The sequence below is a fragment of the Haliaeetus albicilla genome, chromosome 12, assembly GCF_947461875.1.
Source record: "Haliaeetus albicilla chromosome 12, bHalAlb1.1, whole genome shotgun sequence".
In the NCBI taxonomy this organism is placed as follows: domain Eukaryota; kingdom Metazoa; phylum Chordata; class Aves; order Accipitriformes; family Accipitridae; genus Haliaeetus; species Haliaeetus albicilla.
Window position 1 is genome coordinate 23,368,601 of NC_091494.1, and position 27,655 is coordinate 23,396,255.

General features: G+C 38.3%; 1 long non-coding RNA gene across 1 annotated transcript in view; it reads left to right on the forward strand.

Annotated features, from left to right (window-relative positions):
- Positions 1–26,008, forward strand: part of LOC138688070 (uncharacterized) — a 37,623-nt gene extending 11,615 nt beyond the window's left edge. The window contains exons 2-4 of the long non-coding RNA XR_011327133.1: positions 23,892–24,005; positions 24,750–24,819; positions 25,736–26,008. This is a non-coding gene — a long non-coding RNA (uncharacterized lncRNA). The remainder of the gene's footprint in view (positions 1–23,891; positions 24,006–24,749; positions 24,820–25,735) is intronic.
- Positions 26,009–27,655: the final 1,647 nt, after the last annotated feature.

The window sequence follows — 27,655 nt, forward strand, 5'->3', positions numbered from 1 at the left end:
TAATGAACCATGTTGCCCTCTAATGAAATCACTTCTTCATTACTGCAAAAGGAATTGGGCCGCTTCCACTCTGCTACATATTCCATTTGTGGTACCTGTAGTCATGGTTCAGTGTGGCTTCCCATGAGAGTATAAAATTTCAGCACAGTTCTTTATTATGTTTAAATCCCACTGACACACAAATAAGCTATTAGCCTGTTATTATTTGTGAGCTTGTTAATTACCCACTTAAGTTTTCAGTACATCATTTTGTAAACTTCCATGTAAAATTCCTTAGTCGAAACAAGTTGGAGCTTATTGATGCTGCAGTTTCAAGTTGAGCTACTTGAGGTTCTAAGAATCCAGTGGCTCAAAAGAGATTTTCATTACTGTGGTCAGAAGCAGCTCTATCTCATAGCAGGCAATCTCATACTAGAGGATTTTAAATGCCTAACAGCTGTAGGCTACATAGAAATCAGTTTTCTGTCCAAGTCATAAAAATAGTACTGGTTGCCAGATACACTTAAAAGGAAGTGATCAGTGAACCTGATTTTTCAGTCTTAGAAGGTTCTTTGACAGGTTTTCAGTGCAACTTCCATAGACTGAGTCTTTACACAGAGGAACAAAAACCTCATGTATTTAAGTTCATCTTGTGGACTACTTTTAAGAAGTAAGGAGTTCTTGTACCTTTTTTTTTTATCTCAGGGGGGAAAAAATGTCTTTCGTCTGATTTTTTTTTTTTTTTTTTCCCTTCAAAAAATGTGTTCAAAAGAAGAATAGGGAAGGACAAAAGAGGAAAAAAACAATCTGGTATTCTTCAGTGGAAGAAGAGAATCTTGTTTTGACCACTGCACCGGAAACAAAGTTCCCACTCAAAACACTGGGAAAAACGGACATTTACTTTTATTTTGAACTATAGAAAAATTAGTTTCCACTGGAAAGTTGTTAAATGCATTTACCTGTGGAAAAATACCTGTCAGAAAAGTCTGTAGGGGGGGAAAAAAGGCAACAGCCCATATCACTTCAGATTTTTGTCTAGAGCCTGAGATACAGGTGGGTTTTAGAAAGCACGGGTCGTGTGCAGGAGCGTATGAAAGCTCACCTTTGCACTCCTGTAATCTTAAAAAAGTCTCTTGTGCCAAGCTGGAAGATGGCTCTAACTTCTACCAACATCAAATAGCACCTGGACCATTCTGTCTATGCCTGCTGTTCCACATAGGCCATCTGTGATCTGCATACCACCCTTCACAATTATTGATACAGTGAGTAATTACTTCTGATGTTAGATATAGCTCCAACTTTCCATTAAAAAGAAAAGACACAGATGAGGTATCCTCTCTGGAATTCTTAGTGCCAGAAGTAGAAATAACCTGGTGGGTCAAAGGGTGTCCAGGTTGACACATGCTGTATTCAGTCAAGAGACTTGTCCTTACTTCAGGCTCAGGACACCTTTTGTAAGAGTGCTTTTGATCTGAAAGGCTAATGAAAAGAACCTGAGCGGTTCGCATCTTATGTTGTTCGTAACTTTGTGCCATGCTAGTCAGCAGAATATACCCTTCCAACAAATGAGGAAAAATCATATCTTTGTCTTTCCTAAGTAGAAATTGCTGACTTCCTATTAATTTTCTTTCATAAACCCGATGGTTGTGTAGAAATGTTTTATGTAAATACGTTTTACTGTTTTCCCTTGATTATGTATAACGCTGACTATGCCTCTTGCTGTGTACTGGAGTAGGTCTTTCAGCCAATGCTGAGCTCTTGCTTTATCGCGTGAGACACTACAGAGGACTCCAGGTGTTATATCCATCTAAAGTATGTGACCCATGCTGTCCAGAGATTTCAAACTTTACAATTAATTTTTTTTTCACAAGTGAGTGCCATAGGGGAGAACTGTTACTCCCAGTTCACGTTTTGGAAGGTGAAGCCTGGAGACTGTATTTACACTGCTGTGCAGCAGCAACCTGTAAATAAGGGAAAGAAAAGTCTGTCTCTAATGGTTAGTTCTTAGAGTTTCCTTACAGCTATTTATGGGACAGTTTCTGGCTCTTTGTGGCTGCACCAGCAGTTTCCCTCTAGTTTGCTTGCCCTGCTATGATGTTATGGTCAACAAAACGTGCAAGGCTGCTATCGTGAAATTTCCTGACGCGGTCTACCACAAAGATATATGGGATTACAGGCACTATGAAATCCCGCTGACATGTCGGAAAGGGAAAACCTTGCCAGGAAAAGAAACTAAACATGAGGTGGTAGAGCTCATGTCCACCTTCACTCTTGAGGTCCATCAGCTCAGGTTACAGAAGTTTTTGTCAAAGAGACTAAGTGATTCACAGAACTGAAGGCTGGTAGAAGAAAGCATTTGAACCTCAGTCTCCCAAGTTGCAGATGAGCATAATAATATTTATACCCAGTAAAACTTGGTTGAATCCTATGGATTTACACCAATATGAGCAGGGCAACAAAGAAACAGGTAGGATATTCTATGAAGTCTGAGTCTAATCTACTTTTTAAATGGTTGCAGAATATAGTTACAGGTTCTAAAGAAAAACGATAGAGCTGCAGTGTTTTGGTCAGGGTATGTTTTTGCTTAGATTTTGGCACAAGACTAACCTTAAGAAATCATCATACTTTTGTCAGGCCAAATGTTTAAGGAAGGAGAGCCTGGAACTGCTGTTGCAGTTGACTGTCACTGGAGAGGATGATTTGATGTGTTTTGTACAACTGGGCAAAACAGGTTCTGCTCCAGCAATCTTGGCTCTTCCAGGACAAAATCAGTCCTGTTCCTTAGCACCCAGAACCAAGGGGTGGAAGGAGGTCATATAGTTTGGTTTTTACTCCTTTAATTGACGATACAATCCATGCTGAAGACCAGCCTGGGGATACTGCATGTAACGAATGAACATGTGCAACAGTGATTACAGGTTTGCAAGCTGATGGTGAAATTTTGAACGTGTGATTGGTAATCTGAAAATGTAAAACAATTACACGTAGCCCTTTCTACTCAACTACACACCTCATTTCTTGGTCTTACGCTGACTCCAAAGGTAGAATTCATTATCTGATTGGTCAAAGTGCTGCTCTGGGCCCATTGATTACTTAACAGAATAGAGATGAGTTAAAAGGAGGATGAGGGGCCATTTCAATATGGGTTGGGTTTCTATTATTTTAAAATTTAAATAAGAGTCTGAATCACCAAATATAAAGAGGTGAAAATCAAACAACTATGGTTCATTCCTGTGCTTTGATTTTTATACCCATGCATGTTAAAAAAAAAAATAAAATAGAAAACCAAACATGTGTGCTGCCTTTTAATAAAGATCATATTAAAAATTCAATAAATAGCAATATCTCTGATCTCTTAACAAAAGCGTCTGGTGTACAGGAAATTAAATGAAAAAAAACTTGTTAATCCTTTTTGATTTCTGTACATGGTAGCTGGAAGCAGAATTCTTTAACTTGCAGGATTCTCTTTTTGTCCTCCCTCTTTTACATTTCTTCTCCTTTTTCTTTTTTTTTAATCTTCTCCAGCACAAACGTTGTCTGGGTAACCTCGGTGTAAATGCAGTCTGTTTCTCTGATACATTTTAAAATAAATAATAAAAGAATAATAATAATAATAGTAAAAAAAGAAAAAAGCCATTGTGTCATTGTCTCATCCCTGTGGCCTTGCTGTGAGGGATCCGTCTCGAACCAGGTGATAACCTGATAGACTTTATCTTGTCTTTTCTGGGCCTCCCTGAAGCCTGCCAACACTTCGGCTGGCTGTTAGGCATTTTAAATATCCCCCATGAGCCCTAACCTTACCCCTTTTCTCTTCTTGTCAGCTGGAATGTCTCAGAGCTGTCAGAGGCTTGTTGCTTATTGATGTTTCCGTGTGTTTTATGTCTTTTCTGAGATATGACAGCCCCTGACACAGTGCTGATTTCAATCAGCCGGCTTCTGGAGAGGCCTAAGATTTTGTCCTCGCGTGGTCCCAGCCGCCAGCGTACTTCAGAGGCCTCCATCTAATGAAAATGTTTCAGTAGGCTGAATAAAGGCCCGCTGCTCAACAAACAACAGTTGATGAATTCACAAGACAAAAAAGAAAAAAAAAAAAAGAAAAAAAAAGAAAAAAAAAAAGAGGAGGAAACCCCCCCCCCCCACCCCTTGCCTTTGTTATAAGAAAAGCAAGAAGAGAGAGTGACCTCCTGAGCCAAAGGTTTTGACACTGAATCAAATCCCTTTAGGCCTGAACTGGCAGGCTGGGCCTGGCTTTAGATTGCTTTATCACATCTTAGAGCGACGCTTGTATGTACCTCAGGATACCCTATGTGTAAAGAGTGGATATTTTACCCCTGTTGCTTATTAAGTCAAGTCTCGGTGTCTGGTAGAAAATGAAGGTCTGTCTCACGGAGCCCTGAGAGGGGAGGAAATGCGTCCTTACTAAAAACAGGGAGTGAAATTATTTGCATGGAGAAACCTCTTTGAAAGAAAATGGGTCATGGACTTTGCTTCAAGTCAATGTGAGAGAACAGATATTTTTGTTCACAATCAGCTGAAAAAGGGAACAAGCTTTGGGGCTATGTAGTGCATTTGTTTTGTGGGTTTTGATCAGGTCTTTTAATTGCCGTCAAGTGTCGGGGTGCTAACGGAGCTGCATGACCACGCGGGACGTGTCCCTGGCAGAGTCAGGCACTGAGCCACTGTTTGTGCTGTCTCCATCACCCAGCCTTGGGTACCAACGCTGCTTCTCATGGCTCCTTTCAGCATTTCAGATGGGGGAAAAGCAAAGGCAACAGCCATCCTTCATCTCCACCTGGGGACTGCATGGAGGAGAAACCTCTTGTAGGGTTATCTTGCACCCTCTCAGGAGCCCCCTTCCCTCTCGAGGCGTTATCTGAAGCCACATCGATTCCCTAATCCCCTGATTTCGGCTGAAATTACACTACTGTGAGGCATCATTATTATCCAGGCTCTGATGCATATGTCAGGGATCAGCCTTTACCATGCTAGGTACTGCACAAGCTTAGCAGGAAAACACAGCAGCTGCAGTAACACCTTGAATTGCTAATACCGATGCCGTGGTCTTTTCCTTCAGGATGCACAGCTCATATTATGAACTTTATCTGTGTGGAGTAGTCCGCTGATTTTTTTAGAGGGATTGTACCTGTCTGAGCCTGGGCTGTGGGATTAGGTTTGTCAGCAACAGTGAGATTTGTCAAGGTTCATGTTTACTGTTTTATTTACATGAGCTTGGTCCATTTTTTCTCTGTTTATTTTTGCACAGATGAAAAACAATCTCTCCCTGTTCTCTAACTAACTAAATAAACACAGCCCACCCCACTTTTGAACAACATCAGTGAAATCCATATCTGCAGTGACTCAGATGCTTTTGTTAATAACAGTGAGAGCTCTCCGTGTAGCCTGATTCTGTCCTTCAGATGGGAGACTTTAATCCTGAGTCTTATTTTTTCACAGCATTCAGCTACTGGTTTTTGAGCAACAAATTACATCCATGCCTCCAAGCCAAACAAGGAGTGAAAATTTCTATTTAAAAGAATGTGGAAATAATACTGTCCATCTACCTACAGTACAATTCCATTTTTAAAGTGCTTTGATATTTTTAACAATATTAATATAATAACAGCAGCATGTGCCTATTGGGTTAGTCTGTATTTTATAACTTGGTATCCAATTTCTCCCTTGTTTCCTGCAGGACTGTCACTATTAATTTCTAGTCCCATTTTTTCCGTCAGTGTGAACATTGTCATTGGACTATTGTTTGTAAGTGATAAGCAGCCCCTAGTATTATTATTATTTCACTCCTGCTTGTTGAGCAACAACAATCTACCAAAAATATTAAAAATTTGGTGGAAGTTTAACTCTCTCTTCACCAGATGTTTCCCATTTCTTCAACTCAAAGGAACATACTTGCTACTGTATTATCCAAGAATAAAAAAATAGGAAACTAGTAGAAAGGCAATCTGTCAAAGGGAAAAAAAAATTACCTCATGGGGTAAAGAATGCCTTCACAGTATGGCTTTAAGGTTTTAATTTATATTGGTCCTGACTCATGACACAGCCAGAGCAAGCCTGGGCCTGGGAGTCAGGTCTCCCACTGACCCTTGCATAGACTGGTTGAGAGAGAGATGTCAGCTGAAAACTCCCAGGGATCATGGGGCTGCCAAGCACTTTGAAAATGACTGCCAATTTGGCCTAGTCTCAGCTGAACACATGCCCAAGAGGGAGGGAATGCCAGTAATAAAGCAGTTTAGAGGGGAAAGATACTGCTTTCGAGCTCCCAAACCTTTCCAGCCTTTTTATATGACAATACTGTTTGCTTACATGTATGCTCTCATAAAGATACATGCCTGCATGTGCACTCACTCCTTTCAAAACCAGGAACAGTCTGCCAAGTAATGCATGAGGTTGATGCTCTCTTCTATGTTCACTATGCAGCCAACCAACCCCTCTTTCATTTCAGAAGATATTAACAATAAAAGTGAATGAATTCCAAAACTTATAAAAAGACAAACTCGAGACCCTACAGACAGTTAAGGAGCAGAACAAGTGAATACCAGAGATGACATGAGGTTCCCCTCCTAGTAAATAAAGGTAAAAAACATTCTGATTTTTTTAATGATGGGAGATAGTGTAAAACTACAAAAAGATACAACGTTGTTGATATCTAAAGTTTCTCCAGATTCAGGTAAGTGAAAGTAAAGATTTCCAGGGGTTTTTTTTTTGCTCTTGCCTATAAGACTTAAAAAACCGGGCAGACGCTGTGTTCCTGTTAATGTGAGTTGTTGTAAAGGAAACCCAATTTTAAATTTGATTGTCCTGAAATCAGTTTTTCTTCTGTTTTATTATATTCCACTATGATGTTTCAAGGTTAAGAAAGGAAAAAAACCCCAAATTTTACTGGATCAGCTAAAATAAGAGTGACTTTGCAGTTCCTTCAAGCTTATTGCTGTTTCTTTTACTCATGTAAGTAGTGCCACTGGAGTAAAAGATATTACTCATTTGAGTAAAGGCTGCAAGATGAGGCCTAACATGAAGATGTTGGAAAGAGAATAGGGGGAAGAATGGGGAAAAAACCCAACTGTATTAATCAATGTCCCAGAACACTGCATGAAGCGTGCCAGAAGTAAGAACTATTTGGTGCACATAACACAACAGTTAAGAATACCTATATGAAAAAAACCCCAACAAACAAAACACTACTTGGCAAGTGCATTCATCTGCTGCAGCATCTGCCTCCAATATGCTTTATACTTGCATAGATATGTTTGGGAACTGAAAGGTAACAAGAATTTATCAAAGGACTAGCAAGCACTGATGTTACCATTCACAACTGTTACAAATATAAATTGTCATAATCATATTACTTGTTCCTCAGTTTAATTTTTGCCAGGATGTCTTTTGTCTGAAATGCCAAAATGTAATCTAGGATTGGATACATGCTGATACAGCTGAAATATTTTGCATTAGTCACTGTGTAAAATGGTTCCAGAAATATTCTTTGGTATTTCTGACTGTAGTTGAATACAATATTAACAAAGATAACAATACCTCCACTGCTTCTTTCATTCCATTAAAAAGTTATAGTTTCTCTCTTGGAAGCTTTTTTGAAAAATACCAGTAAGGAGGATGGCTTCAATGTAGGTGACTCATGACCTATGCAACAGTCCCATAGTTACAGTATGTACGTGCAATTAGTACTCAGGTAATTTCAAAGATGTATTCAGACTGGTATAGAGCAGAGTGGTATCCAGTGAAAAACAAATATGTGGTTGTCTTCAGTGAACCATGTTTGTGTTTGAAGAGTTTTGCAGTTACAAGTCCCTCATGAAAAGAAGTCTTTCTACAAATTTGCATCTTGCAGTAGCACAAAGACTTTCTTCACATTTTAGAGCTGGAAGGAGTTGTGATGGCATCTCCAAAGGCTTGTGTTTATCATAGTTTTGAGCACCAAAGGGGCTGAGAGTTAGTCATCTGCCACAAGGAGTCAACACGATAGCAACTCTGCTATGCCAAACACCAGAGTGGGTCAGTGAGACACCTGGGATCTCCTGGTAGCACTTTTCTGCTGAAGAGTGCCTGTGTCTGTTTGCAGAACTTGTCATTCAGTCTTAAAGTATATGCCACATGTGTATGCTGCAGTCTTCAAAACCCCATAGGTCTTGTTCTGCTTTTGTTTATATAGTTGTACAATAGAAAAATAGGAAATGCATAGGTGCAAAAACTAACCTTGGTTAAATGACTGTCTTGGATGAGGTTAAGCACCATCAGTAACTTGAATGGGAAATTAAATCCAGAGTTTTGCAGTCCACAGGTCTGGGAAGCTGAGCCTTGTATAGACCACTGATGGGAGGAGGATCTTCTAAAATGAAAGGAGAAAGTATTAGCATGTAAGAAATCATTGATCACATATTCATATATATGTGATTTTTTTTTTTTTTTCTGGACAACTAAACCTCAGATGAAAAACCTTTTCTGTTGTTCTTGAGTCCCTCTAGACTATTCCTAAAATAACTTGAAGTAAAATTTATCAGAGTCAAATGGACATAGCAACTTTTCAGACATACACAATTGTATATGGATTGCCTTCTCAGTAGAGAGTTCTTGGTAACCTCTACAAGTAAAGTTTCAGTTTAGAGTATGAACAGCAAGAAGGATGCCAGAGGCCAGTAAAATAGATATCACGAGTGGATCCCTTCCCCTCCTACATGTTTATTTCAACAATATTCTGCCCCAGAAGGAAATGTAGGGCACAGGTATTAACTCATGTTATTTGGAAACACAAAACATTGAGTAGTTGTGAGGCATTTCTCTGACTCCATATCACTGGTGCATCTTTGGGAAGCAGTTTTCATTGAGCAGATAACCATGTCCATGGGCAGATGAGCAGGTGGTGCCTACAAACCTGAGTTAGTTTCCCAAACATCTGGCTCCTAGCTCCTTTCAGGACTGAGCTTTGCAAAACAAGAGCCCTGGTCTTGCTCTGAGATGCACATGGGTAGGTTCCTTGGTGAGCTTCAGCAGGACTACATGTGCCTGAATTCTTTGCAGGATGGGGATGCTGAAATACTAAGGGCCTTAATTTATGGGCTTTCAAACAGAGGCTGGTCATCAAACCTCTCTCTAAACTAAAATACTTGTAAATTATTTTTTTCTTATATTTGTCTGCAATTTTTGGACTATTTGTTGCTTCATATCTGAAACCTTCTCTCCTCTCCATATAGTGCAAGAAATATCTCTTTGCTGTTTTTGAGGAATCTGAGATGCTTTCACTTGATGGAAAGACAAAATGCAACTGTGAAAAGACTTTGAAATTTTGGGAATGGTATTTAAGGCAATGGGAATGTTTTTCAGATTTCTGTTTTGCTTTGTGAATTTAGCACAACCTGAAAACAATTCTACATAATACATAAAGCTTGAAGTATCTGTCTTCCCCTCTAGATATCAACACAATAACATTCGTAGAAAAAAAACCAAGATAAAACCCTAGTTGATACATCACGTCTATTAAAGTGAAATACTGTAATGGAAATCAACACAGCTCCAGATCTGGCATTAGTTTTTCCTCTTTAACACAGATCATCATGAAGTTTGGACAAGTGAAACATTATGTAATTGTGGCTTTTCCATGTCAAGAACACATATCAGTTCCTTTATACCGCTTTATTTTGAATGCAAGGTTTTCTGAATTATTTCTTCTCTTGGGTTTGGGCCTTCATCCAAGAGACTTCAGGCCAAATCTGTCTTTGCTATGACTCAATTTACTTCATTTTGCATGCACTGGGGAAAGTTTAAACCTCAGGTGGCAAAATACTGAAGTATGAAACCCTGAAACAGAATCCGGTATGAAGAAAACAAATGGACATTCTACTGCCCTTTGCTCACTGGAACTTTCTAGTGGAGGTAAGAAGCCACAGTTTAGTTCAACTCTGCATGAAAAATCACATATGCGTTTGATAATCATGCTACTTTTAATTGTATGTCCTACAGTGTTAGTAAGTTATCTTACACAGTTGGGACCTGCCAAATGGAGTTGATTTCTTGGAAGAAGAACAAAAGATGAGTAAGAAAAATGAAAACAAAGTTTACCTACTTTATATTTTTTTCAGTGACACTAATGTGCTGGACATTTTCCAAACATAAAGAAAGCACAGTTGTGTCCACGTGAATTCACAATACCCAGACAGTGAGACAAGAAGAGCAGTACAATGATACTAAAGGAACAGCATGACAGACAGAAGACTTAGGTGGGGAATTTTAGACATATCATGTGAGTGGGAAAAAAGTCCGATGAATGACTGGTGGTGATTCATTGTTGTAGTAAATAGAAGAAAAGAAAAGGTGAACTTTAGGGATATTATATAGATATATATATACACATATGTTCTTGCATTTACCATCACTTACATTGCCTGTGTTCAGATTATACAACATATAGGGCTTTGAAGTAATACTGACTTGTAGAAAGCCTATCTGATAGAGGTAAATGGGAAAAGATGGAAAGGCATAAGGGAGGACCTTATTCTCCAGGCCTCATCTGGTGTCTCATTTGCTGCTTCTAACACCATTGAGAGACCTCTGAGTACCGTTATACTATTATTAATAATAGCTGTATCATGATTTCTGCTCAGCAGTAACAGCCTTAGGCAGTGCCAGCTCAGTGATCTGTGTGCAGTCGCTCTCCACCTCCCGTGATGCCAGCAACAGGACGTTCTCAGCTCCTGTTGTAGCCCTTCTTGTGTCATTTGTTCCCTTGTCCACACCTCTGATCACTCGCAGCAAGTTCTTCTCTTATCCTGATACTGAAGTTCTTGAATTTATTTCCATGCTGTTGCCTTTCTCCCCTGGCCCTTTTTCAGTAGGACCAGGAAACACAGTATACATTGTGGGCAGACAATAAGCTTCATAACGAGAGATCAGAACTGCTCTACAACTCGGTGTCTTTGTCAGCAGGAAAGAGGTGGTTGTGCTTATAAAAAAATGTGCAGTGACAGGTCTTGGGCAGGGATGAGATAAATGGACCCCCTGTGTGCCCAACAAAACCTGTGGCTTGCCCTGCAACCCAGAGGACTAGTTTCTAGTGAAAAATTAATAGTTTTCTAAAACAAGATTTCTTTGTATGCTATAATATATAATGTTATGAATAAAACAAGAAAGACAAAGGCTTTGACAAGATAATCTGTAGGAATTTACAGAAACTTTTCCTAACTGCTGCAGTGATTTAATTTATTGCAGAGGAATGTGGTTTTTTGCATGATCAAAGCCAACTTTCAACAATACCAAACGAGGAGGGAAAGGTGGATATCAGTTAGTAATTAGTAGCAACATTTATTGTGTGTGCTAGTTGCCTGAGGAAAATCCAGAGTGTTTATCTTCAGTGTTTGGTTGTTAGGTGGTGCATTGATGAGCAGAGGAATGAAGCACTTCTCATTGCTTTTTTGTCAGTTAAGAACAGCAGTTGCAGAAGAGAATACTCATTTCTTTTACCATATTCATCACCTTAGTATCTGAGTACCCTCCAGTAGTATATTAAGCATGACTAACATCTGTTCTGTGTTTGTTTTCTCACCTCCTCTCCAAAGGGAATGTATATAAAGTGAACTGTTCTGGTTTGTTTTGATATATATGTTATACTGCTAAATGTTTATGTCAGCAGACAAAGTCAAAGAAATCCTTTCTGAACTTACAGCACTGGTTCCTTATAAAGCTATCTATCTCTAAGTCACGAAGACCTGGATATGTTTTTTTTTTTTTTCTTGTTCATGCACTCAGAATGGCCAGAGGCAGTTATACTGGCTATTCAGTTGGATTTTTACAGGGGAAATAGTGGTACAGAGAAAGCATTTTTCTTATTTCAAAAATACAGTATGATAGCTTGAATCAAGACCACATTTTGTACCACTGACATCATGTCTTTGCATCTTAAATGATATAGGTCACCAGTGACCCCAATGAACTATTAAAATGATGTACCTAAGAAAGATATTTGGAAGCCAAATGTATCAGTGACAATGTGCAACCAATCTGTCAGTGCAGTGGTGATGTAACTTGGCATTATCCCCTATCAATGAGCTACAGAAATATATCTGGTACTTGAGCCTTTGGGGAAAGATCAATATGGTCAGTCCACATATCAGCTAGGAACATTTAGAAGAAGCAATAAAGAGAGTAGTACAAAGATATTTTGTGCATCTAATCAAAAAGGTGGTGCCATTGATCCCTCTGAGGGTATGAAAATGGTCATTGTAAAAATGAGATGCTGAATCAGCCTGAAAGAGGTATTGCTTACATTAATACTGAATTGTTTTAGGATGGGAGTTTTGAATAATCTAGTAGTAAAATGACAGGACAGTCGCATGTTCATCTTTAAGAAGTAGACATTGCTGCAAAGTGATCTGTTCATGAGTAGGGTTGTTAGTCTTGTTTGGCAATTACATCCATATTTTTTTGTTCAAGATTTGTGAAAGTTTTTCATCAGAGACTGGATGCAGACAGCGTGAGTATGGCTACATTTCTGCAGTTATCCTTCCTGAATGTTATCGCATAACGAGTAGCTTCCAAACCAGGCAGTTCCAGCACTGTGTTTGTTATGGTCCGTCACTGTCATGCTTCCATAGTTAACATGTTTTAGAAACGTTTGCAATGTTGCTTGTTCTCAGGATGTATCTTTGCCTAGGTTGTACAGCAATTTTGTTGTGTCAGATTCTAGCTGACTACCCATCCTAAATCATGTAATTAGTAATTTTTTATACTGTTGGATATGGTAGTCCTGTGCCTCTGTAATTCTAGAGAGCAACCTTTTCAGTATGATGAATGGAAACTTATCAAAAAGGAATGCCTCTGCTATCAACACTTCAGGTTAGCAAAGCAGTAAATGCTAACCAGCACAGCCACATGTCAGACTTTGCAGAAATGTCATACTTCCAGCCTCTACATATTTGGACAGATCTGTCAGTTCTTACCTATGGACTATGGATTGGCAGCATCTCAGTTGTAAAGCACACATTGTGAATCAACATTTGGAAAAGCACATGCCTTCTGTGCATAATGGGAAAAATTTTGCAACCCTAACATTTACGCTTAGTAAAAGATAATCTCTTCCAACATTGCATAGTAAGAAGAATGCAAATCCTCTCCGGTGTCATATAGCTACAAGAAGAGTTTCCCTGTGACTCGGAGAGAAGCCTGACATATCAATGTCTGCCTAGCAACTGAAAGGTGACACGTGGAGCCTCCTTTTCAACTCATTTCCTCTTGATGAGAGGAAGGGATCCTCCTGCGAGTTATTACCTGAAATAATACCATATGGTAAAATGTAAACAACATCTGCATATTCATGTAATAATTTCATCTGTTTAATTAGTTCCAGCAAAGCAGTTTACCCTCTGAGGCCCTCGCTGTCAGCTCCACGCTCATACATCCATGCCCTGCTGTCGAGCCTGACAGCCGTCTATTGTTCATTCACTGCTTCCACCTCGGCACTTAATGTAAGTGAATCTTCTGAGGGGTGGAAAGCCTGTCCCCATTGATCCAGATGTAAGGGCTGGGAGGGAGGAGAGTAAATATCTGTCAGCTTGGAATATGGATAGTAAGAGCAAACTTGACAGGTCAGGTGGCTTTGTGGGTTTTTTGGGGGAGAGTGGGGGGCAGGTTGGCACTTGGCTTAAGTACTAATCATTGCACAGGACTGCAGGTTTGACTTTGTCCAGTTGTTAAGTCTTTGCTCTCAGGACAAGGCTAGGCACTTCCCAATCAGGTGAATTCAGCAAGAGAATAGCAGCCCAGCTTTTACAGTCAGCTATATTTCAGTGCCAAAGTAATGACAGCATGCCTACTGGTGCAGCAAAACACAGGGCCCTAGAGGGCTGTATGGATTGGCCAAACAGGTTTTCGGAAATGCATGTCAACAAACACTGTTCAGGACAAACTGAGAATGTAAAAGCGTAAGTCTAACTGGAAAGGTCCCTAGAATACACTTTTAGAGTCTCCTGTCTCACGTAAATAAATTATATTGTGGGTCACGTAACAATAAGCTATTCAACTCACCTTCAAAAGGAAACATTTATATTACAGGAATATAAACACTTAATGGTAATATTACACCTAAGTAGAGAAAAGTACTGCAGTTCAATGTGGTAAAGTCAATATCATAATAAGGTAATAATAATAATACTTAGTACTTTATATAGCCTTTTGCAGATTTGAGCAAACACTAACTGATTAGTCCTCAGAACACCCTGGGGAAATAGGTAAGTAAGAATTATTGCCTTGTTGTGAAAATAAACCTTATCTTGTCATACGCCCCTCACCGTGGTATCTACACAAACAACTGGTCTGAGGGACAGTATTCTTTCCATTGCCTTATGATGCACCAAGGTGAGATTGCAAGGTGTAAGCTCAGCTAAAGAGCTGTATCTTATGCTTTATTTTAACAATGATCATATCTATATTAATACCATTATCCTGTTCAGAAGATTTCTGGAGACTGTGGCCAGTGGTCAGGAAGGGCAGATGTTCCACTGCATTCATGATCTTTCTTCACTGAAAGGGTCAGCTTCACTGTCCCTGAATGGCCCGTCTGCCTGTCAGGAAAGGGAGAGGTTTCCAGGGTCCAGCTATTAAAAACAGAGAAGAATCGATAAACTGAATTGTGTACTGGAGGGGTACACTGCGCTGGAATAGTTTGACCTCCTTATCCTATGCTGACAAGATGAGAATCTGCATGTGCAGATGTACTCTGTGGACATTTTTAATAGTATGCAGTGAAAGCTTTCAGGCATAAGTCATAGTGGTTAAGTAAGAGGTACTAATGTGTTCATCAGTATACTGAAAAAGGGGTGCTACTGGTTACCTGAAGACAGTGATAGCAGGTCTTTCCTGCTTACAAAAGGAAAACTGGGAAGACCAGAAACCACCTACATGCTCTCAGCTGGAGTGCTTCAGGTTTCTCTCTTTGCAGCTCAGAACAGTATTACAATTATTCTTTTAATGTTCTTAATCTGAACCAAAATAACAGTTCATAATAGACAGAAGGAAAAATGAGCCACCTAAAAGTGAATTATGTTGCCAAAGTCCCCATGAAAAGATAACAGCAAAAAAGTGTCATGAGATATCCACCCAGCAGAACTATCCTTATTCACCAACAGCAAAACTTTTGTATCATGTTATCTTTGTTGTGGGCACACAGTCCCCTCAACTTCAATGAAATTGTAGTTTCCTCCCTAAGACTGTATTTCATGCAGTCACAGCAATAAAATGAAATAATGTTCAGATCATGGAAGTCAGAACAGATTACCTTTATGAAGCTAATGAGCAACTGTTCTAATTGTTACCTTGCATACATTTTTAGAATGTTTTCATACACACTGCAATATAAAAATGAATCTCTAGAAGCTCTTCGAAAAGCTAATTTGTCATAAATTAAAATAATAGTAATTTAATAATAACAATAAAATGACACTGAATTAATAATGAACTTTACAAAATAATATTGACTACAAGAAGAAATTAATCTTGTGTTCATGACAGGTTCATCAGTCTAATAATATGAGGTTCTTTTTTCCCTGGAATGAATGGATGCTTATTACCCATGAAATGGGTACATACGCTTCCCAATCCGTAAGACTCCAAACCTATGTGAAAAAACTTTCAGGTTTGAGAGGTTCATCTTGTCTTGGTGTCCATTATATCATTATTTTCTGTGCTGAAACAGACAGGAATTGTGCAATAGTAAGTGGATATAATACCAATTTAATTTTGGGAATGTTGACTAGCATCAAACTACCCACACTGCTTTAAGTGCCATTAGTCATCAGTTTATAAGAAAACCATTTTGTCTATGAGAAACAAAGTAATCTGGGTTTGATTTTTAGACTTGCAGACTTCTGATATCCTATGCGACATTATGTAAGTCAATCATTCTGGACTTTTATTCCTCTGACCATAATTTTTTTTCTCTCTCTCATTGGCATGCTGAAATTATAACTATTCTAGGCAAGCCTATAAAGTAATAAAGCCCTGTGCTGAATTTGAAGTGATTATCTATAAGTAATATATTTATTAATCTAAACTACTTGGTAGTCCAATCATGTCTGGGCATTACCTACGGTGTTATAAGAGTTCAGTTACAATGGGATTCTAACATTACCCCCCCACCACCTCAAAAATAGTTGTATTACTTCAGTACTTACCTAATAGTCTCTCAGATCAGCCAAAATTATAGCACAGGTACTTGTATATTCTTGCACATTTTAGCAAAGCTATGTTTCATTAATATTCTGGAAAGAAACCCTAAAACTAATGGATTCCTTCCTCTTTTCTGCTCTTTTAAGTGCAATAAAATGGTTCTTTGCCATTTTTTCTCCATTGAATAACTTATATGAAACAATTTGAGGCAGGCCTTGAAGTTCTTCCTAAATTAGATGGAAAAAAAAGTCCATTATTTTTTAAATCTGTAATTGTTATGGTGTTTCTATTCACAGATCCAAAATAGTTTCTAATGGACATTTTAGTGTAGGAAAGATAATGGTGTTTTAGTAAGGTAAGACTGCTGGCCAAAGCAGGGTTAATTTATCAAAATAATTTTAACTGTAGCTGCCTAAAGAGTGTAACTTCCCAAATTTTCTCTACCCACAAGATTTTTTTAACAGGATCATTACAAAACTAAGTGCATCTAGAATGCTTTGGTATTTTTATTTTTAATAAGAAAGTTAAATTATAACTGGGTTATGTTCCCAAAACAGAAGCCTTAATGACCTTTATTCTATATTTCTTTTCATAGATTATTGCGATAAGGAAACCCTCGTGTCGCGACCCACTGGCGTCTGGCTAATCCGATGGTATTCGTCGCCGCATTGTCCGTGATCAATAACTAATTATCAAAGTGGCATTTCTTTTCAAGAGCTCCTTGTTAAAAAATGGCTTTTGGCTGAGAGTGTAGGAAAAAGGTCGCCACTTTGACATCGTTGCAAGTCTTTCAAAATCCAGTGGGCCGTCCGATTGAATTACTGTCCCAAACTAATTGATATAAATTTGAACAGAAGAATGCTTGTTACTACAGAATGTCATAATGATATCCTTGGCAAAAGCATGTCAGTGGGAAAAAAAAGAGAAAAGACCAGCACTAGTCACAAAGCATCTAGACAAGTCGCAGCACAAGACTATTAACAAAATTAACAGGAACAAAATAGTACACCAGTTCCTTCTTCCCAGCCAGTCTGATAGGGCATTCGAGAAAGAAAAGCATTAACATTTTCTTTTGAACCTTATCCTTTATTTGAAAATAGGCTTTAAAAAAATCTATTGGAAAAAATAATTGCAGTGTACAAAGGACTGAAACTTGATGATCAGTTGCAGAAGTCTCATTGACTCTATTGGGATCATGAGTGAATATCTATTGGAACTCAGCTTTAGTCATAAGGCAGACTTTGGTGGACAGTTTCCTTAAGAAAGGTTTCTAAGCAGCCTTCAAAACTGTGCCTTTAAATATGGTAACCTTCTCTAAAGAAAGTTGGACTGTATAAGCCACATGCCTTTGAACTGGGAAAAAAACACCAAACACTTAAGATACAGTAAAAGGAGTCATAAAAATGTGGTAAGAATGGGAAAAAGATCTTGTACTATTCATGCCTGAGATTAGATGCATTGTCTTGGATGTCATTTGGAGATTGCCTGCTGTGGAAATCTTGGAAACCTGAATTTTCATTGCAAGTCAGCTGGGCTTGTGGAGGTTCTGGTTTTTTCTTTTTTTTAGATCTGACTGTCTTCTGCTCCATGCCCTACATTCAGTCCCTGAGCTGGGAATTGCTGGGGAGTGCAGGAAAAGGTTACACTGTGAAGGGTATGGCATGCTCTGTAAAAGGGGTATTGTAGAAGCCTTTTTGTAGGGGCATGATAACTGGGGTTAATTCATGACAGAAATTAATAAGCTGAATCTATTAGTTATCTGTCAAAAAAGTTGTCAGGTAGTTTGCCAAAATGTGTCATTTTAGCCACATCCAGAGCAAGTCATGTGATTGTTGAGGAAGAGAGAAGAGAAAGACATTTGTGCCTAATTGGAAACAGTGAGGTTTTGTGCTTTTTAATCCCTGATCTTGAAAGGCTCCAGCTGGGGTCTAGTAATGAATACCTTTCTTGCAAACTTACCGTTTTACATTTCCTAATGATAAAGAGAAGGTGACTAATGAATTGACACAGCGACTTTCATCTCTGCAGTAGAAATGGAGATTCCATTCAGACTGTATCAATCAGCAAACCGAAGTTTTTAGTATCTGATGACTTGTCAGTAGCCCATGTGAAATGAGTAGCTTTATGGTCAAACCCCAATGCCACCTCTGTGCAGGATTTTTGGTGCAGATTCAGCATAGGGACTCAGCAACAAATGAATTGGAGAGACCAAACAAATTTTATTGGTGCCAGTCCTCTTGTTTGGACTGGGTTGTGGTAGACAACCATTCTGAAAACAGGTCAGTGATACACAAATTAGTTTTAACAGAAGTCTGATAGATTGTTGCTTGTGACAGATTTATTGTTTGGATAATAAGACCATAAAGCCACATTTTCCTAGTATGTCAAAGCCACGGAACAAAGTGAGAAACCACAAGGGCCTGAACCTTCAGATTCACATGGTTCTGGTTACAAAGGGGAAAGTCTACTTTTGCTGTCAAAGGATCTAAGGTAGTGAAGTTCACTACATTCAGTTCCCATTCTGCCTTCCATATATGACTTTATGACTGTCCTCTTATGCTGGGGGCAGGAAATGCCTTGTGATGGCAAATAGCTGAGCCATCTCTGACAGACTTACATCATCACAGAATCGCTAGGGAACCCTCTTCTTGTCTTCCATGGCTGCTTTAAAGACACTTTGTGAGGCTTTCTTCTTTAGCAGACCAGGGAATTCAGTCTGAAAGCCTGTCGGGCGGGTCAACCAATGTCTAGGTCAACCACTCTTGCCCCTTAATTATTCCCTCTGGCATTACATTCACAGGGTGATGGAAGTAGAGGCTAAATATATACCCTCTATATATAGGCTTTCTATATATTTGGCATATATGAAACCACACATCTATACTGTTATTATCAGAATGTATATATGCATCATTGCATAATCTGTAGGAGAAGTTGTAATGTGTGTGGAGGCACTGAAAAAAGACTCCTACATATTTGTTAACTAGTTTCAGGTCCAACTGAACCCTTAACACTGTCAGGGCAGGCTTATAATGTTATTAAACATTTTAGAATTAATATCAACTCCAACAGGTAAAAGTAATTGCTCTGAAAGAATGAAAATTTTGTGACTCATTTGACGCTGCATGGCTTCCTTACAAAAATTGGCATAATACAAAAATCAATGTAGCCCCTACCAAGCAGATTTAAAATTGGTTAGTTGATCTCAAAATCTGCTCCTAAATGAGAAATGATCATTCCTTGGTGTATTTTTTTATGTGGTTCCACACAGATCTGCATATAGCCCAAAGTTAATATTTTGGAGAAAATATAAATAGATTTTGCAGATACTAATTTGTAAATAGCAATAGGAATAGGTTACTTACATAGTTTTATAGAGATTACATTGCATTATCACAGGTAAATGTTAATGTAGAGTCATGCTTCTAGGAACAAGAATGTAAATTACATTTATAAGCTTGGAGAAAGGAGAACCTCTGAAAAAGACTAATAGTCGTTGTCATCATAATTGAACACAGGCGTTAATACAAGAGGATAAGTGAAATTTTTGGACGTACAAGAAAGAGAACACTGAAAAAGAGTAAAGTCGCTTAAAAAAACCCACAACAAAAACCCATTTAAGAGGATTCTGATAAGAGAGAGAGAAAAGATTTGAGATCATGAAAATACTTTTCCTACTGAGAAACTTAGAGAGTTTATGTAACTTGCCTGATAGAAACCTAGGAGCTTACTCACGGTCTGCAAGACATTTCTAACAGCTAACAAAAAGTTTTTCCTGTAGCTTAAACCCCAATATGATTAGAGCTAATAGAAGTTAAGCCAGAAAAATTCAGCCTTGAAATAAGGCAGTTCTTTCAATTTTTCATTACTTACTGCAACACTATTAAGAGAAATGTGACAAAATAGTCATAAAACATTTGAAATTTCCTTTATCCCTGTCTCCCATCTCTCTTACTAGTGTCATTGGTAATGTCTTAGGTGGATGATTGGCATTCTTCTTTATTAATTTCATAACCTCTTCCACAAAAGTAAATACTTACCTGAATTTTAATTATGTAGTAAAACATGTAATTCTGAATCCAGCTAATTGTCCCAAAGTAGTTAATGTATAAATAGCTCCGAATATCTCACACCTACTGCTTCCATTTAATGCATACTTCCTGTAGTTTCTCTTTTTGCTCTTTCTAGCACAGAACCAGAGCAAAGGGCCATATGTAGCTAGATCAAAGCAGGAGTCTGTCCAGAAAGGAGTTGTGACTCATGAGTCGTAACTAATCCCTTGATTACCTTCAGATGGTACATTTTATTTCCTTTCTTGTATCTGGCCAGCTGTTGCTCCTACTGCTGATCCTGTTGGTGTTTTACTGCTTTTATCGGCACTGCTGATGTCTTTCAGTAGTCCTGTAGGAACAGAAGTAGGGATCCAGGAGAGTAGTTGTGCTCCACCCAGAGCATTCGCGGCTGAGTAGGTGAGGTGGGATTGGCAGGAGGGTCTCCTTTCTTCCTCTCCACAGCTCCTAAATAGGCCTTGAAGTTTTATTGTGGCAGTTATCACTTTAATATCTGAACAGCTCCCAGGTTAACTGAGTGATGAGCGGGATTCTTAGTGGTGGTGGGTGTTAGCTCCTTTCTCTCCCTGCTTAGGAATCTCTGCTGGTAAAGGTAGAAGGAAAGAGGTCAGCTGCCCTTGTCTTCATCAGCATTATGATGGGAAATACTTCTCAGTACTTCCAAATTCACGTTAATATTTGTTTAAAATTGTTTACAAATGATTAATTTATCTGTGTACATGTATACTACTTATTCACAGTAATTTTCCTTTCATTTGCAATCTATTGCTGTAGTACCATGAGTAGTAAACCTGGATTAAATTTAGTACTTTCAATTTTAATACAGTGTTTGTAGGAAAAATTGGCAACACAACAGGCCCAGCAAAACCAGTTTTAAATAGTTCTACATGCATACAGTGACCCAGCTATAGCTGTCTCAGAGTCTGAAAATCTGTGATGAAAACGACTATAAAAGATTCTAATATTATGCATTCAAAAAAGAATAGAGCTAGAACTATCCATCTTTGTAAAATGTGGAACAATAATCTTGTAGCTATTTCTGTACTACACACAGACACATGCAGCTATATAGGTTTTCCATTTTTTTTGTAAGCAGCAAATCAGCTAAGAAAGCCCAGCTCAGTGAATTTACTTCATTTATGTACATTATTGATCTAAAACTTGTTTTTCCATCTAAGCCAAAGTGATAAAAACTTCTCCAAAGTGAAACAAGTTCAAGCACTCTCAGCCTGGTTCCCATTAAACATCATAAGAACATTGCGATTTGACATTTATCTGGCAGCCTTAAATGTGAAAGACCAGTGTAGCTAGTACACCGAGAATGGAGAGGCCTCTCTGGCACCACGAGAGATGCTTTTACCAGGTTAGGGTCAGGTGCGATGACAGCAGAGTGGAAGGAGGTAGTCTCACTTCACTGCAGACTTGAACTATATTTGACCTCCAGGGTACCAGTGACTTACGGGGAAATTGCAAGAATGCTGTATTGCCCTTTATAGAATTATAATTCCTTGCCATTAAAAAAAAAAAAGGCAAGCTAATTAAGTATACCTTATCTGATGTAACCCTCATCCAAACAGAATCAGAGATCATCCTGTTGCCATTCTCATAAAATGTAACTGTCGGAAACAGTGGTGTTGGTGGCTGCGATTTGAATGTAGACCTTAAGGAATCATGATTCCAAACTTCTTGGTGCCCTTTCCCTATCAATCAAAAAGAATCGTATGAAATAATTATTAGGCTACATAATTATTTTACAAAATAGAAGGTGTTTTTACTGCACATTTCCATTTTAGTACCAATCATTACTTCCCTGAATACTAATAACAGCGTTAAGCATTAATAGCATGTTTTAAGGTAAAGGGTCAATAGTCTAAGACCTATGAAAGAACTCTGAGCATTTGCAATGTAAAAGAAACCTTTCACGGAAAAGTGTTAAATAATAAATGCATTTCTGGAGGAAATATTATATTGTGGTCCATTTGGAGAGAAATGACAATTTATAGGACATCACTCAGCTGACTCTGTTTAAAATATCTTTAATAATGCTGTGGCTTTGCACTTAATACAGAGGTTAACAGAAAGGTTGCAGCTCTCTGCAGAGGTCAGTAAGTATTGTACTCACTGAGGGGAAACTGAGGCATATGATGACTCAGTGCACCATTAAAAGGAAAAGCATCTGAACTGGTGACTCAGTCCTCTAAGTGCAAGAAAATAGTGCCTTTTCTTTATTTCCAACTAGTAAGCCATCTTCTAATAGTTCTTTTAAAAGTATAATATGCACAAAGGGGATGGTGAACTTATTCAGAAAAGGTAAAGGTACTTGAAACTTTTGTTTCAAGATGGTTTAAGCTGAACAATTTGAGGAATGTGGAGGGAAGAGTTAGAAATACTTGATATCACTTTGAATTTCTTTTTGATGCTTTCACATATGCATTGACATTTTCAAGGACCAGAAGAACTGAAGCCCTAAGAAAGAGGCAGCTCAAGTCTGAAATCTCCTTTCCCCGTTGAAGTCAATGAACAGACTCTTCATCGAGCAATCATCTCCTCCTCTTTGTGGCATTACATAAATGCCCCAGTTTATTCCTTTTCGGGTTTACTCCAATTGTTTTTTAAGAAATAAATGGGGTATGACTAATTATGTCTCATTTCTATGTAGACCCAAAGTTATAAGACTTTTGTCCTTTGTGAAAGTGCATAAGGCCCCAATAAGCTAACATTTTTCTCCATTAACTTTTTTTCTCCTTACCCTGCAAATGTACTCCTGCAGCTAGAACAGTAATGAAAGTGGGCTATCTCTTCCTTTTCTTAAGAGCCTTTCTCATATGTAAGGTAATTAAATTCTGCCCAGCAGGTTGCAGATTCACAACAGGCTAAAATAACACCTCCTTCTGATATGGGCACCTTCCTTCAGCAGTGTATGCAGCTTGCTGATCTCATAAAAACTTCATGGGGAAAGGGTAGAGCACTGGGATAAAATTTTGACTGATTCAAAGATTTGTTGGTATGTGAACTAAAATAAGTGATTCTAAGATAAATGAATGGATTTAGTTGCTGAAAGATGCAAGTTGGAGGTTCCCTTGTTTCCATAGTTGAATACACATCCCTGAGTTCAGTATGCATATTCTCTATGCTATTGCAAGGCATCTCAAGCTAGGAACCAGCATACTGAGCAAGGGGACACCTAAACAAATAACTATGGAAATAGAGAAATGGGTATGATTGAAATATTCTGAGAAGGAATACCTACAGTCACTTTGCATTCATGACCCTGAACCATCTCTTAAACCTAAATACAAGCACTAGGAAGGATTCACTCATATAAACATGCTGAAGGAAGAACTGCAACTTCTTATTTACCAACCTGTGAATAGCTGCTGAGGAAACGGATAATGTGAGTTTAGTTGTAGGGGATCCAAGTGAGTCAGAGAGGTAATAACAGAGGTGGTTCTCATCTGCAGGCCATTGGGACACTCTTTCCAGAAAGGGTAAATGTCTTAAGCTTAGATTTCCACTTCAAAAACTGATTGTTTATCTAATGAAAGTTTTATGTAAAATATGCCCTATCTAAATCTCCTTGAATCTAGGCCCAAATCTGAGTTTCACAACTTTTTATTTCTTTTTAATGCCTAACCTGACAATCAAAACTTATGTTTGCAGACCACATGAAACCAGTGGATACTCTTCCAGTGGAGCAAATTCTTTTCCCAGCACTCTCAATGGATAAACAAATTTCAAGTGAGATTGAGACTACTTAGGATCCTTTCTGGTTCAGTTTAGTCCTACAGGTCTGCTTGTGTTTTCCTTGAGCACAACAGCTCCCACATGAGTCAAGTATTACCCATCACCAATTATCAACAGATTGCTAAAAGTTACTCTGTACCATTGTTGGAGGGAGTGGAGTTGCCTTCTGGGAGGAAGCCTTCACAGCAAATACGACACAGCATCTGAGTGAAGGGTTGTCTGTATCAAAGTTGTCCTGTATTCTACTGTCACCGAGTTTTTTTCATGCATTCATTACCAGAACTTATGAAATAGTGTTAGTAAGACAGACATAAAGCTTATGCCTACTCTTCTGGTCACTAACAACAATTATTTTATAATGCTATAGAATACATATCTGACTGTTAAAGAGTTAAAGAAAAAAATGAATCCTGTAAAAAATCAGGCCATCGTATAATGCCTCCTCATTGCTATAATGATATCAGTTGCAACAAGTCCAATGGCTGACCTCATTACAAGGGTTTAATTGCATTGTTACACAGTTTCACTTCTTCTCTCTGGCCTCTTTCTCTTTATGACAGCTTTAGAAAGGAATTTCAGCTTGAGGTCAAAGGAAATTAATTACTGCTTTCTTAATCTGTGCTCATCTACATTTAGAAAACTTGGGGCTTTTCACTAACATATTTGTGTCTCATTTCTGTGTAGACCCAAAGTTATAAGACTTTTGTCCTTTGTGAAAGTGCATAAATAGCCTTTTTCATATCAGAGGCCAGATTTTTTTCGTGTCATTTACAGTTGTGCACGTATGGACTGATGCCAGTGGAACCAATGGAATGTCTCTGGATATACATTCACTGCAACTGAGGTAAGGCACTTGCAATGTAACTTTAATTCAGACTAAAGATTGCAGACAGATGCCAGGTGTAAAAAAAACCCCAATAACAACAAAACCAACCCAACAACAAAAGAAAACCCAACCAAAAAAGAAATTATACTTAGGATAAAAGTCAGAAAAAGGATCTTCAAAATTAATGGTAGCTACTTCTTTAGAGAGAAGGATGAAAAAATCGTGTCTCTATGACATTAGTTTTTGCCTGCTACCTATGTCCTGTTTGCACTAAATACATAATTGGTTAGTTAAGGAATATGCAGCTTATGCTTCAAAGAACTTGCAGTCCAAACAGCACATGACCTAGTGTGCTGGCATCAAAGCACAATAGTCCTTGGTTGAAAAGCAAAAGCATGTGCAAAACATGGTTAAATGCTGTTGTAGCATGAAATGTAAAATAAAAACTTCTCATAAATTAGGGCCCTGATCCTGTAATTAGGTCATTTGAATTGATCCTTGCCTCTTCCATGAACTTTGACTGGTTTCGAGAAGAACCAAACTTCTTCCAAAGAAGAAAACAGTTTTGTTAATTCACTTCTTGAGGGAGCTGCTTCGGAAGGGAAATTAAAATGAGAGATGTCTCTGGGATGATTTGACAAATTAACTGTGAGAGAGTATGCTATGCACCAGGGGTAATCTGAACAAGCAGCACCACAATACAAGCATGATCTACTAGTTTAAATCTGTAAGAAATTGTTATGTACTATGCATGTGTAAAACCGTGATACACAAAATATATTTCTCTGCAGAACATAAGTATTTCTTACATGTACTTAGTGATTCTGATTAAAAGTCATGGAAATGTTGACAAAGATGAAAAATTGATAAGTTTTGAGCCCTTTGACGTAGAACATTTAAAGTTTCACAGACCTGTTTTCTATCTTTTGATCAGCTTTGCCACCCACTGAAATTCTCACTACCAGAACAGTGTGGTCTTATTAGTTATTAGTTGCTGCCTCATTCTCCACTTGCAAGCAGTAAGATTGGCAATAACAAAACTGGAGCTGCAAAGCAAAGCCAGATCATTGAATATTTTGCCCTTCATCTGTCTTGACTAAAATTCAACTCCGTTATAAACGCCTGCAGGAGGAGCAAGTTTTCACATAAGTCACTGGTAAGCCCTTAACACGAGACCTACTTGCATTAGAGTGAGTTTCGTTCTCATGATTGCTCAGTTTGTAAAACAGACCATGTAGACCTTGTGACATTGCCACAAAGCTTTACAGGGTAGAAGTCGAAAGTTTCAAGCCAACCATCCACAGCCATGTGTATGATTGTCTTATCCACAATGCTGGTTGGAGCAGCATGACAGGAGCCATGACATGGGGCTAGGGTGAGTTTGGACTTGTAGTACTCTAGACCTTCTTCCAGGCCCACACCTGATTTAAAATTTTGGTTTAATCATTGTGCTTATAAGGCAACCTTGGACTTAAGCACGACTTCTGGCCCAAATAGAAGAAACAATCGATGTGTAACCATAAAGTTTACCAAAATCTAATAGCCATGCTGAAAAGAGGTTCTGAACAAGCCTAAACTTCTGATGCTGTCTACAGCCATAGAGGGATGTAATAATACAGGTAGATGTATCTGAACTAAATTAAATCTGAGTACCTTGGATAACAACAGTAGTGAAGTAACAGCCACATGAACTTCAGTATGCAATTGCTAGTCAGGTGAATAGCCAAAGTTGCATGGACTTGTATTCAGTCTTTCCTAAAGTGTCTATTGAGAGTACACTGGTACTGATACTTAAGGAACTTAGATCAAAGGTAGGTCTAATCATGCTCTAATCACATTTTTAATTTTGTAAGAGACCTCCTCATGGACCGTGTGGACCGAGTCACTACATAGCAGCAGTCTATGAATTATTTCACTCCTTGGGACCAAAAGTTTTGGTGCATGGATTGTCCAAGATGAATGTCACATTGAGGTGTGAAAGGATTAAGTTGAAAGGCCTAGTTAACACAGACATGGCAGTGGTGACAGAATTAGGTGCTAATGATATATAACAAAATGCTATTACATGAAATAGGATCTTTTTCACCCAGTTTTTTGATTTTGTCTGATAGGACTAGTAGAACAAAATGAAAAACTACTCATCAATCAGAGGCCTGGCTAGGTCAGACACTTTGGTCAAGCAATGTGAGTAATTCCACCTACCTGCACTATAATTTATTGCAAAATTAATGCCATAACATGCAAAGGCATTGTCAGATAAAAGTAATTCTTAACCCCAGGAAAAAAAGCAAAATTTCTTTCTTTCTTTCTCTCTCTTTTTTTTTTTTTCTAGCCTGACAAGATTAAACCGTGTTAATAAGTCGGGGTTTAAGGATGATTCACTTCTAATGATTGAGAAAAGGACCTTGAGCAGGGTTTGATAGACTTTCTCAGTCTTTGACTAAACCAAGATATATTAAAAAAGGGAACAAAAGGGAGTGCAAGGTATTCATTTTTGTTAAAGTTTGCCTGCTTCATTGCAATGGAATGAAATCAAGTCTTAGTGGGAAGAACAAGCTTTGATATACACGACTTTCTACAAGAGTTTTCAGGACAGTTTATTCTTAACCAGATTAAAATACAATAATTCACCAATTCACAGTCTTAATAGCACTGTTATGAGCGAGGGAGATTAATGGCGTATTCTTATTTTTAAAATGTTTAAAATTATAGTTTGTTATAAAAAAGGTCACTTATGTCTGGTGTTTGATTGGCCTTGATTGCTTCTGAAAATTAAATTGTTACATTAGCTGTGAAGTAATTTGTAGTTTCTAAAGGTGTTCTAAGGTTTTCATTAAGTATCATACATGCCTAC